General features: G+C 42.4%; 1 pseudogene; it reads left to right on the forward strand.

The window, feature by feature from the left end:
- Window positions 1-5565: 5565 nt before the first annotated feature.
- On the forward strand, window positions 5566-6516 carry LOC125427979 (annotated as a pseudogene).
- Window positions 6517-12445: the final 5929 nt, after the last annotated feature.

Below are 12445 nucleotides of genomic sequence, written 5' to 3' on the forward strand. Positions count from 1 at the left end.
TCTAGGGAATTGGCTTTAGGCTGTGAGGCATTTGCAAGCTACTTCACAGACAAAGTCCTCACCCTCTGCCAAACCCTACCTGCCATGATTGATACAATATGTGAATTGGAGGCCTCTTGGCTGTCTTCAGGTCCCTGGTTGGACCACTTCAACCTGCTTGACCCAGCAGATATGGACAGGACACTGGCAGCTGTACGATCTACCACTTGTCCTTTTGACCTGTGCCCTTCCTGGTTGCTAAAAGCTGGTAGGGAGGAGATGCGGAGCCACCTGTTGAAAATTATAAATAGCTCCCTTGACCAAGGAATTTTTCTGGGTCGGCTTAAAGAGGCAGTGGTCTGCCCACTCCTGAAAAGACCACAGCTAGATCCTCTGGATCCAGCCAATTACCAGCCAGTTTAGAATATGCTGTTTCCGGGAAAGGTAATTGAGCGAGCAATGGCGAATCACGTCCAGAGGTTCCTGGATGAAGAAAATGCACTGGATCACTTCCAGTCTGGTTTCCACGCTGGCCATGGCACCGAGACGGTACTGGTCACTGTCGTGGACGAACTCCAGCTCAACTTGGATAGAGGCAGTTTGGTGCTGCTGGTGTTGTTAGATCTCACAGCTGCGTTCGATGTAGTAGATCACGACCTTCTGGTCCACTGCCTCACTGATACCAGGGTTCAGGGGTAAGCCTTATGTTGGCTGGCCTCATTCCTCCAAGACCGGGGACAGCAGGTGGTATGGGGGAGAGAACTCCCGGTGTCACCCCATGATATGTGGGGTGCTGCAGGGGGCGATCCTCTCTCTGATGCTTTTTAACATCTACATGCACCCATTGGCAAGTTTGGTTTGGAATTTTGGACTGCAGTGCCACCAATATGCGGATGACACCCAGCTCATGCTCATGATGGACGGCAGTCTGCCTTTGGCCCCTGGAGCTCTCCAGCGTTGTTGGAGGCTGTTGCTGGTTGATTGAGAGCAAGCAGGCTGAAGTTAAATCCTACGAAGATGGAGGTGCTGTAGCTGGGCCATGAGGAGCGACCGGTGGACTTTTGCCTGCCTATGCTGGATGGCAAGGCATTGCACTTGGTCTCATCTGTCAAAAACCTGGGTCCAGCTAGGATTATATAAAAACAGATTTTGATTTTGGTTTGTCATAGACTGGAGAATGAAGGAGAAGTCCTACTCTCCTCGAACCAGCAAAGATAATGTAATGAAATTCTGTGACAAAACAGACAATAGATGTATTATTTATAGCCTTTTTTATTCTTCTGTATTGTATTTTCCCTTACCCCCTTACCCTTATTAACTTTCTGTACTTTCCCTTCCCCCTTCCCTTTCCCTTCTCACCGATAACAAAACTCTCTTTTTAATCAACAAAGTATTTTTTAAAAAACCTGGATGTTATCCTCAGTGGCGTACTGGTAATGGCTGATGAAGCCATCGAAAAACGCGGATTAGGCGCAATGCGTTTTCCTCCTTGTGTTTAAAAGTGTTTAAAAGAATTTGGACTTCTGTCTGTGTACAATTTTGGACTTATCATTTAATACATATAGACTTACCTTAAGGATGCTGAATTGATGGGAGAGTATGAACTAAATACCTACCTGAATTAATACGGATGACCCTGAATTTATTTGTTATCATTGTTAAAAATAAGTTGAACTTACCGGTTGGATGTAGTCGACAAGAAATGATTGTATTTACAACCAATGAAATATGTAAAAAGTATGAACAGTGATATAAACTCATGTATATAAACTTATAAATATACGTATTTGAAATATTGGTTATAGCCAGAGTGCAACAGTGGTGGTAGTTCTATTGGTACTGGTAATGGCGACATGGGGCAACCCATGTCACCGGGCGCAAATTATTTGGTCGTGTGGGATGTGCCAAATTGGCCCCGGCCCCGCCCACCCCCAAGCCGGCCCCCACCGAAGCCAAGTTCTGTGTGCTGCTGGCTGCGGGCTCATCAGGGACAACTTCAGTTGTAATGTCATATAATTTCTATATTGCGTAGAAGCTAAGATCCCATGAGAGATTCTTTCGCTAACTAGCAGTCCTGGGGACGGTTCCCAGCACACCCAGAGAGGACTCTAAAGACCTACGACAGGATGTAGCTTGATGCTGCACAATCATGTGCCCTGCCTGTGGCATCAAGTTCACCAAAGCAGATCACAAGCCAATGTGGCTGAAACGTTCGTTCCACTTTCTTCCTTTCAGTGTGCTGTGTTCTTCTGCGACCAAACAGAACCTTCTCAAAGGACCTCATGTACCATACCAGGTAAAAAGTGATTAGAAATGCATCATCAACATGTGTGAACGATGAGATTTCTGGTCTTTGCAGGTAATGGTTGGGTTCCCAGAATTTGGGGGGGAAAGTTGCATGGCAGTTTTGGGATGATTGAAGAGGAGGAAGGTTTAACAACAACAACAACAACAACCACCTTTATTTGGCATTTAAAAATAGGTTCTAGAGCATTGCCAGACATTTTTGAAATACAAATCAAGAGTACATTCAAAGCGCAGACAGGAAGACTATATAGCAGTCATATTACTACTTCTAGGAAAAGTTCCTGTCACTTGTAAAAGAAATCTTTGCTACTTTTCCCAAAGAGCACGATGACATCTGTGTTGCTTTAACAGAAGCTCCACAACAGAACAGTCAGAGTCACTTTCAGATTTGTCTAGGGCCAGCCTGGGAGAGAAATTCCTAATGCCCACATATCTCGGACAGTCAAGAATAATGTGAGCAAGAGTCTCCACTTTGATTTTACAGTGTGGACAAACCCGTGATCCTGGAGAGGTATGGATAAGTAGCGACCCTTTGTAATGGTCGATGGGAAGGTATTGATCTTTGGCCCTTTGTGGATGTCCCATCCCTGTTGTAGTTCAGGCATTAATTGAAGATATTTGGCTATGTGCCCCTGTTCCGGTATTATTCCGACAGAGAGGGGTGAGCATGATTTATTTGCTTGCCCCAACAAGATATGATATTCCTGTTCTAGAAGTTTACTTTTCAAGGTTTGGAAAATTTCTCTGGGTGTCAGCAGAGGTTTACTCCTTAGGGTACTCCTTAGGGTACTCTTATGTTTACTCTTATGTTCTTCTTATGTGCTTATAGACATTTTGTGCATTATCCTATTGCCCAGTATATATTCTATAGCAAGCCTTTATTGGCATAGACAACAGTACAACAATAATAAAAAATGGATTAAAAAGCATATACCATACAGGAAATAAATGTTAGGTTGAAGGAAATCTATAAATGTTAGGTCGAAGGAAATCTATAGGAGTTTAGTAATTTCCAGGAGAAAGTCTGCCACTACCATACAGAGAAAAGGATCAGGATTCTCCAACAAGTAGTGTAATCTAATTAAATCAGGGAGATCGGGTAAATGTAAAGGAGTAAGATTCACATACTTGGATCTGATTTCCTTGAATCTGAGACAGTGCAGTAATTCACTGGGGTGCTGTGTGGTTTCCGGGCTGTATGGCCGTGTTCTAGCAGCATTCTCTCCTGACGTTTCGCCTGCATCTGTGGCTGGCATCTTCAGAGGATCTGATGGCCATGAAAGCCTTCGACAATACAGTGTAGTAATTGCTGGGCCAGAGATTCAACTGAGCCATCGTATATATGACACCTGAGGAGAGATTTGAACCCTTGCTATTCACAACTCCTTGCAGGCTGTATTTCTACAGGCATTGTTTAAATGCTCTAATTTTCTAGTCAATAGAATAGATCAGTCTGAACATCTACATTTATGGAAACCATGTAAGACTATTAGAGATACTTCAGTCCACCTGGTTGCTGTCCCAGAGATACCCCAGGAAATCCACCTTCCTTGCTCCTCAGCTCCTGCTGTGTTCCAAACACTGAGAAGACTGGTGCCTAGATAATATCCTAAGATGAGAAGTTTGTAGAGATGGATAAAGATCAGGACTTTGTTAGAGCTATCGCTGGCATTTACCTAGAAACCACTTAATACGGGTTTTTTGACACCAGAGGATCTGCATCAATTTCCGGAGTGACTTTATTTTCTATGTATCCAGTAGCTAAAACACAATGATCCAGCTCCAGGAGGGGGGGGGGGGATACCCTTCTGTTAACAAGAAATATCTGAAATGTTTAAAGTTTGTTTTAAAAGCTGTACGAGGATCATGGTTTCCTTTGCTGTTTTTCAGCTGCATGAATGTGTAAGATTTCTCCCGATTCACATCTCCATGCTCTGTAAAGATATTCCTGATTCCCACTAGTGAATTCTGTAATCTTGATGTCATGATTAGGTAATGTTGCCCCTACCCACCTAGGACCAATTTCTTTCTGTTCCGGGTCGCTGCATTCCCTTCCATAATTGTCCTGTGACAATAATCCTGAGCTGATGACCAACAAGAGGCACTGATCAACATGAAGAGAGTGGAGTGGAGTTATGCTGCCTGACTGGCCACCTCTGACTCCAGGCAAACATTTGCCGACCCCCCCCCGCACAGAATAACACGCGGCGCCGCAGGATGTAAGTCATGAGCTGAAAGTCCATGCATGCAAACCTAGGTTCTCTACTGAACCCATGAAGGAATCAATCCATGGAGACCAAGTGTGAAGCTAGAAGACACAACTGTCCTTTCCCTTTCGTTGTTTACAAGGAATAGCATATAAAATGTCATCAAGTCATTGCCAACTTATGATGACTTTATTTTTAAAGCTAGAGATCTACTGAGGTGGTTTGCCAGTGCTTTCCCTTGCATGGAGCAGCAGTGGCGTAGGAGGTTAAGAGCTCGTGTATCTAATCTGGAGGAACCGGGTTTGATTCCCAGCTCTGCCGCCTGAGCTGTGGAGGCTTATCTGGGGAATTCAGATTAGCCTGTGCACTCCCACACACGCCAGCTGGGTGACCTTGGGCTAGTCACAGCTTCTCGGAGCTCTCTCAGCCCCACCTATCTCACAGGGTGTTTGTTTTGAGGGGGGAAGGGCAAGGAGATTGTAAGCCCCTTTGAGTCTCCTGCAGGAGAGAAAGGGGGGATATAAATCCAAACTCTTCTTCTCTTCTTCTTCTTCTTCATAGCAATCTGGAATTCCTTGGTAGTCTCCCATCCAAATACTAACTGAGGCCAACGATGAGATCACTGGGCTACCCAGATCAGGGCTAAGAAATATATAGAAGCTACTACAATCTCCACATGTTGATATGTAGCCATCATATGTACCTGTGTGCATGTTCACATGCTCATCACGGGAAAATTGGGGATAATGCAAAAATTAAAAACAAATGATTGAAGCATGGCTTGGGGAAATATCCTGTAATGACTTCCTCAATTTCTATGCCTACTGGTCAATAAAAAGCCATTCTATATCTGCGATAAATGAAATTCTGTAGCATTTTAATGTATGTTGTGCATTTCACAACATGTGATATTTTTTCTGGGAGGGCTTCTACTAGAGTGGCAAATTCTGGAAATAAAGGAGTAGTCTTTCTGTTTACTTCTGTAGCCATTTTCATTGGGCTGAATTTAAAAAACTCTGGTGTGAATGTCAAAAGGACTTTCCTTCTGTCTCTACACAGACATATTCATACAATGGAGAAAGAAAACAGGACCATGATATCTGAATTTATACTCCTTAGCATCTCATCCCAGAAGGACTGGAACAGGCTATTATTCCCCATCTTTTTGATTATGTATATCATCATAATACTTGGAAATCTTACTATCGTCTTGGCAATAAGGATGGATGGTCAGCTCCTCCAGATCCCCATGTACTCTTTGCTCAGTAACCTCTCCCTGGTGGACATCTGTTTCACGACAGCCACCGTGCCCAAATTGTTGGCCAATATGCTCTCTGGAGTGAGGAAGATCTCTTACAGTGGATGTTTGGCTCAGATGTACTTCTTTATTGCCTTTGGCATTACCGACAGCTTTCTCTTGGCATCCATGTAGTAGACCGCCATTGGCCATCTGCCTGGCCACTGCATCTGATATACCACAAGTGCGATGAGCAACCAGATTCACCTTCTGCTAGTATTATTAAGCTCCTGGCTGGTTTCTCATCTCCACTCTCTGCTACACACCATTCTGATGTCCCAGCTCTCCTTCTGTGCTTCCAATCAGGTATCCCACTTTTTCTGTGATGTCTTCCCACTGCTGAAGATCTCTTGCTCCAATACATACCTGAACACTTTGGTGGTGCACACAGAAGGGGCTGTTGTGGTCAACAGTGCTCTTGTGGTGATTATCCTCTCCTATGCCTGGATTCTGGTGGTCATCCTGAGGATTCCTTCCACTAAGGGAAAGCAAAAGGCTTTCTCCACTTGTGGGTCCCACTTGACGGTGGTGGCTTTATTCTATGGCACTGTCATCTGGGTATATTTCCAGCCATCGTCGAGTTTCTCAGCTGAGAAGGACACTGTGGCTGCCATCATGTACACAATGGTCACACCCATGCTGAACCCCTTCATCTACACTCTGAGGAATGACAAGATGAAAAAGGCCCTGAGGAGGCTTTTGAGCCGGAACCCTTCATTCGGTTAATCGACTCTGAGGCTGCTCATTCCTACATGTAGATGTAATGCACTTTCAAACTGCTTTCTTAAAGTGCTCTTTTGAAGCTAAAAGGAATGGCAAAATCCACTTCTGCAGACAGTTGTGAAAGTGGCTTTGAAAACGCCATTATTTCGGCGCGTGTGCTAGGGGCAAATCTGATAAATTACGGGCGATGAAAAGAGGGCCCTGAGGAGTTTTTTTTTTTGGCCAGAAGGTGAACTAAACTGACACTTCAGTAAATGTGAGGGAGATGTCTGAGGAGATAATTTATTCTTACTCTGCTGTAAATTTGCTCTGATTCCTAGTTTCAAGGGCAGCCCCACCCAAACCCCTTGGTGACAGCAGCAGAATAGAACATTTTGAGAAGAGAAACATATTTTAGGTGGGAGGGTTTTTAATGAGGCTTTTATTGCTGACGCTGTTTTATTATATTGATAGCTGTATTTTAATTTAATGGGTTTTTAATTGTATATGTGGTAAATTTATGCTGTCCACCGCCCAGAGCCCTCTGGGGGTAGGGCGGTATACAAATCCCATAAACAAACAAACAAATAAATAAACAAACAAACAAACAAACAAACAAACAAATAAATAAATAAATAAATAGGTTCTGAGAAGGAATACAAATTTTAGAAGGGATAATACAGTCTGAGGTAAAGAGAGAACATAATTGAGGAACAGTGAAATAGTTGAAGGAAATACAAGTAAATCTGAATACAACGGCAACATTTTTAGATAGTTCTGATTGAGAAGTATGAAGTTCTGATTGAGAAGTATGAAGAATTAAATTTACCCCATGAAGGGAAAAGTGTAGAAAATTTAGTGTTACACTGATACAGACTTGTGTTGAGTTCAGTAAATTCTGGGTTTTGTGGTAGCAGGGCTGAGGGGGAGTCAGCCGCCAGCACATCTACCTCCTCTGCCAGCGTAAGCACCCCGGGGAGGGTAGATGCACCAGCCCAATGTCATGCTGCTTCCTCAAGCCCTATTGATATGCACACATATATAGTTTATAGTGTTTTAAGCCATATAGACACATATAGGTAGCCTTAAAAGTTAGCCTGCACAAAGAGTGAAGCACGTTATATAAAAAATCATCTCAAATAATTCCCTGATGCAGCTTTGAATTGCTGAAAACCAAGCAAACACTTGAGGAATGCTGGCGCTTTTCAGTAAAAAATCACAACCTGGACAGCAGATAGAAGTCTTAAAAGTTGTTGGCTAATTGGGATGGAGCACACCTGCTCTGAGATTATATCCCCACCTGAACGGCATCAATTGGAACAGAAAGAGAGATTAATGGCTTGAGGTCATATTTCCTCCTTTCGAAGCCTGCTAGAGATAAGGCATAGCAAGAACAGGTGGGATGAAATGATCAGAAGGTCTGCAGCGCCCCTTCGACTCAAAACCAATAGCTTGAAGACAAGGAGTGATGTTTGGTGGTGAGGGTATAAATTATGTTACACAGGCAGCAGCCCCTTTGAACCTCCTCCCTGTTGCTGACAGAGGAGAGTTCCCCTCTTCATGCGCAGAATTGGAAACAATAAAACTCTTAACAACACTGAAGAAGCTTTTGGCGGATGGTTATTATTTGTGAATAACCGTGACAGAGTTTTAAGCTCTGAACACAGGGCTCTGCCCTGTGCCTAACAATTGGTGGCCCGTACGGGGAATTCAATCTTGACCTAGCCCTTTGGTTTGGACAAAGTCTCTGGAGGGTTTCCCCCGCATTCTTCTAGGGTGGTCAGGGCCACTGGTTCATTCTGCAGCTCAGCATTGGGATTGAAGACTCGGACAACTTTTAGAGCCAATTCTTCAGTGCTGTGACTTTTAGCAAAGATTCCTGAAATTGTGGAACTCTGAAGGTAACAGTTAGAGTTGATTCCTACAGGGACTTCCTGGAGTAGGTCCCTAAAACGAAAGACAAGCTAGTGATGGTTGGTGAGTAGTGGTTATTGAAATACACTCACACGTGAGAGGTATAGATAAATGACGCTTTCTCAGATAGTCCAAGACAGGGGCACGGCCCCTCGGTGACCCCCCTTAAGAAAACCCCTTGGGGTGGGTAGAATAAAAGGGAGGAAAGGGTACTTCTTTCAGAGGTTCTTAGATGGGATGTATAGTGGTAAAGATACCCCCGGAGACCCCCCTGGTATTGCTGTCAATGAGGTCCGCGGGACCAAGATGACCTATTGTATTAAAGGTATACTAGCCAAGAGTATAAAAAGATTATTGTATTTAAAGTTTTCTTTTATGAGTTTTGTCAATTCTCTAGAGCCTCTTTTATTTTAAGAAAATATTGTTGATAAAAAAAAGATTAAAACAGGCTGTTTTAAGTAAAAAGAAAAATGCTTTTAGAGCAGTATTTTTAAAGCAGGAGAGGGAGGAAAATCCTGCTCAGTGGTTCGATCATGTTTGTGTGTGAGAGAGAGAGACTTTTTAGTCAAGACGGCTGGGATTCGAAGAAGGGGGAGCTGCAGCTGCCCCCATACAAGAGAATGTTAAAGTTTCTGTTTAGTTACAGAGACTAGAGACATAGAGAAGCAAAGAGTTTTTAGTTTAAAGAATGTGGAAAATGCAGAAAGGAGGGGGAAGCAGAATGATGTTTAAAGATGAATTTATGATGGCAGTTAAATAAGAAAGTAAATTGAAAATAGGATGGACATTTATAAAACATAAATTGTAAAAAGGATAACATGAGGCTGGTCCTCAGTTCTTAATTACAGGGGCAAATGGGAGAGGGGAGCTAAAGTGTTGCAACATTAATTAGAAAAAAAGCAAATGCGTTTTTAAGGTAATTAAAGTATGTTTTGAGTAAGTTAAAGTAACAGGATAAAGAAAAGGGGGCTGAGTTAGTCAGTTTCCTTAATGAAAAGACATGTTTCAGAAATGCAATAAAATATGAATGGCATAGTAGTTAAAAATAAACTAACCTGAAAAGCTTTTAAAAGATAACGTAGCCTTTTAAAATCTTAGTTTCCAAAGACCCCAAAAATTCCAGGCAGAAGTTTTAATATCAAGAACCGAAGCTTTTAACAGCTCGCAGGAGAAACCAGGGGAAACTGGGGCAACATGTTTGCAACTCTTTAAAATTTAAAATTTCAGATTTGAAGTGAAGAGTAGAGCCTCCAGGAACTAACGCAGTATTTCCCCTGGACAGGCTGTCTGCTTCCAAATTATTCAGGCAGGTGCTTCGTATTGAATTACGTAAGATGAGATGCGCTTTCTGCATGCCTGAAGAAAAAGGAGAGGAAGAATTAACCCTTTTCTAACCAGATGCCAGCTCTACTTTAGCGGGGTGTGAAAAGCCACCAAAGATGTATCGAGTAATTAGAGCACTTTCTTTATGAGGAAAGGCTGCAGTGTTTGAAATCTCTTTAGTTTAGAGAAGAGACGCTGGGGGGGGGTATGGACAAAGTTTATAAAATTCTATGCGTAGAAAAAATGTTGACAGAGAGAAATTTTTCTCTCTTTCTCATGGTACTCAAAAGCGGGGGGGGGGTAAAGCATACATTGAAAATGTTAGGAGAAGAAGGGGGGGAAATTTCTTGCACTTTTCAGTAAAGTCTGATACTACATGCCGTGGAATTTGGGTACAGCCTCTCACCAGAGCTGTTGGTTAAACAAAGAACTGGTAATTTTGCTGAAGTAGAGAGGTTTTGCTTTAGGAAGAAGGCGGGGATTAAAACCAATAAAAAAGGAAGCCAACATTTCTTTACGCAATACGCGTGATTAGTATTTAAAATATGCTGCCATTGAAGAGGTGGGGATGGCCACCGGGCCTGGTAGATTAGCCTAAGAGGGAAGCTCGGATAGCCTCTTATGGAGGAGAAGTCGAACTATGGCGTACCAATCTTTGATCCTCCTTGATTTGATATTGGAAACCGCTGCGGAAATTGCGCATACGCTCTAGTTGTCGTAAAATATGTGCCGTGTTACTAGAAATCGGAAACAGATTTATATGCCGTAAATCATTGGTGACTCATTGCTGCCGGCAAAGAAATGAGAATGTAAATATTTATATAAATTCAAAATATTCATATAGGGTTATTCAGACCTTTGAGAAATTATGGTGCTGAAAGGCGGCCCTTGAATACTGGCGGGGAAATCTCTTTGGCACACGAACAGTTGGCAAAGCCCGGAGAAGCTTTTAGAACTCCCAGGCTGCTGGACGGTGCGCTTACGTGTCAAAGGGCATCAAACAAGTAACTCTGAAATTTTGGCTGGACCAAGTGGAAAGGGAAGAAAAATATTTGCGGACACTTCTAGCACAAAAGAGGGTGACTGTTTTTAAATGGGTTTTCTAGAGTAATAAAGGGGAAAAGGCACAATGAGTTTGGTGGTGCAGTAGTGGATGGGGAAACAAGTAAAATTTTAGAGGGCAAAAGATCGCCTCAATACCTGGTCACTCCAATTATGCGATTTTATGCATTGAATCAGGCATTACGCACTTTAAAATACCAAGATGAAATGTTTTTGGGGTGTCCACTTTTGGTGAAACATGAAAAAAAGGGATTCCCAAGATAGAAGGGGAAAGAGAAGTTGCTCTAAAATCAGGGGTGTAGTTTATGAGAGATGGTCATAGGTGGGTTGGGTAGATATATAGCCTGTTTGGTGCTGCGTTGGTTAAGCCACTCGAAAAGCGGTATTATATGTGTTGAAAACAACAACGAATAAATACGGATAAAGTTTTATAATGATGATATAGGGTGAATAATTGTGTAAAAATTATGCAAAATTCGTAAGCGTGAAAAAGGCTGCCTGCGTTTTTATAAAATGTATTAAATATATATAGTTCTTTGAAAGCGCTATGGGGGGAAAAGTCAAGGGGTATGGAATTATGAAATTGAAGTTGTGAAAAGCTGGAAAAAAGTAGAAATTAGAATACGGGCAATATAGTTTTCGCACCAATGTTAAGCGAAAAGTCTGGTCAAACGAAAAATCCTTAGTTTAGTTTATTCAGAGTTCAAACATAACCATAATGAGATTGGCAATTTGCTTTTTAAGTGATGCGGCGCATTTTTAGCGGGATGTGCCATCTTTACCGCCATGAGGGGGTAATTTTTGAAATTAATGATTGTTTATCTAGTCTCTGCTGGTCTGGCCTTTGTTTCTGTTTTGTTTTACGGCAGGCGGCTTTATCACACCGGATCCCGACACTGAAGTCCAGATCATAAGTTCTTGCCTAGAGACTGAGTCCTGTTGAAGCACTGAAAAAAAAAGAGTCCTTAGAGCCAAAGTGGGATGGGCCTTATTAAGTGCTGTTGACGACAGAGGTATCAGTAAGGACAGAACGTGGATGAGCGCATTATATACGGGACAAAGCTTCATTGCCTCTTTTGTTCCTGAAACCTGCTGTTATAATCCAGACCAGCTGTTTAAATCCGGACTTTGGTAAAGAAAGCCAGACAACAAAAACTGGAACTTAAATTCTGAATATTTAACTTCAGGACATTGACAGTTGAAAACTATAAGAAGACAACCCTGTTGGATACTAGAGAAGAAATTATTATCCTGAACTTTGTTCTTTAATTTAAAACCCCCTCATCACTTTCCCTATGGACTCGACTTTGCGCCCAGCAACTTTGTGCAGAAACGGGAGTGATAGTAGTTTTTAGATAAGGAGGGTGCACTGATGCCACACGTTATTATGGAAAGGAGAGAAAAGTTGTGCTTCAGGCTTCTGGAAGACTAATACAGGATTTCTTGAGTACGGTGGTAGAGGTATCGCGACCATGCCTACAGTAATTCTTATAATTCGGGTGAAACAGCGCAACAAGTTGGTAACAATTTTTTTTGATATAAGTGGTGTCATATAGTGCAATACGCATTATATTAGTGGTGTGGGGGTTACCTTTTTTCTGGTGTAGACGTTGATGTTACAATAATGAGTTCCACAAAGTAGTAAAGCCACGTT

The sequence above is a fragment of the Sphaerodactylus townsendi genome, linkage group LG03 (assembly GCF_021028975.2).
Source record: "Sphaerodactylus townsendi isolate TG3544 linkage group LG03, MPM_Stown_v2.3, whole genome shotgun sequence".
In the NCBI taxonomy this organism is placed as follows: Eukaryota; Metazoa; Chordata; class Lepidosauria; order Squamata; family Sphaerodactylidae; genus Sphaerodactylus; species Sphaerodactylus townsendi.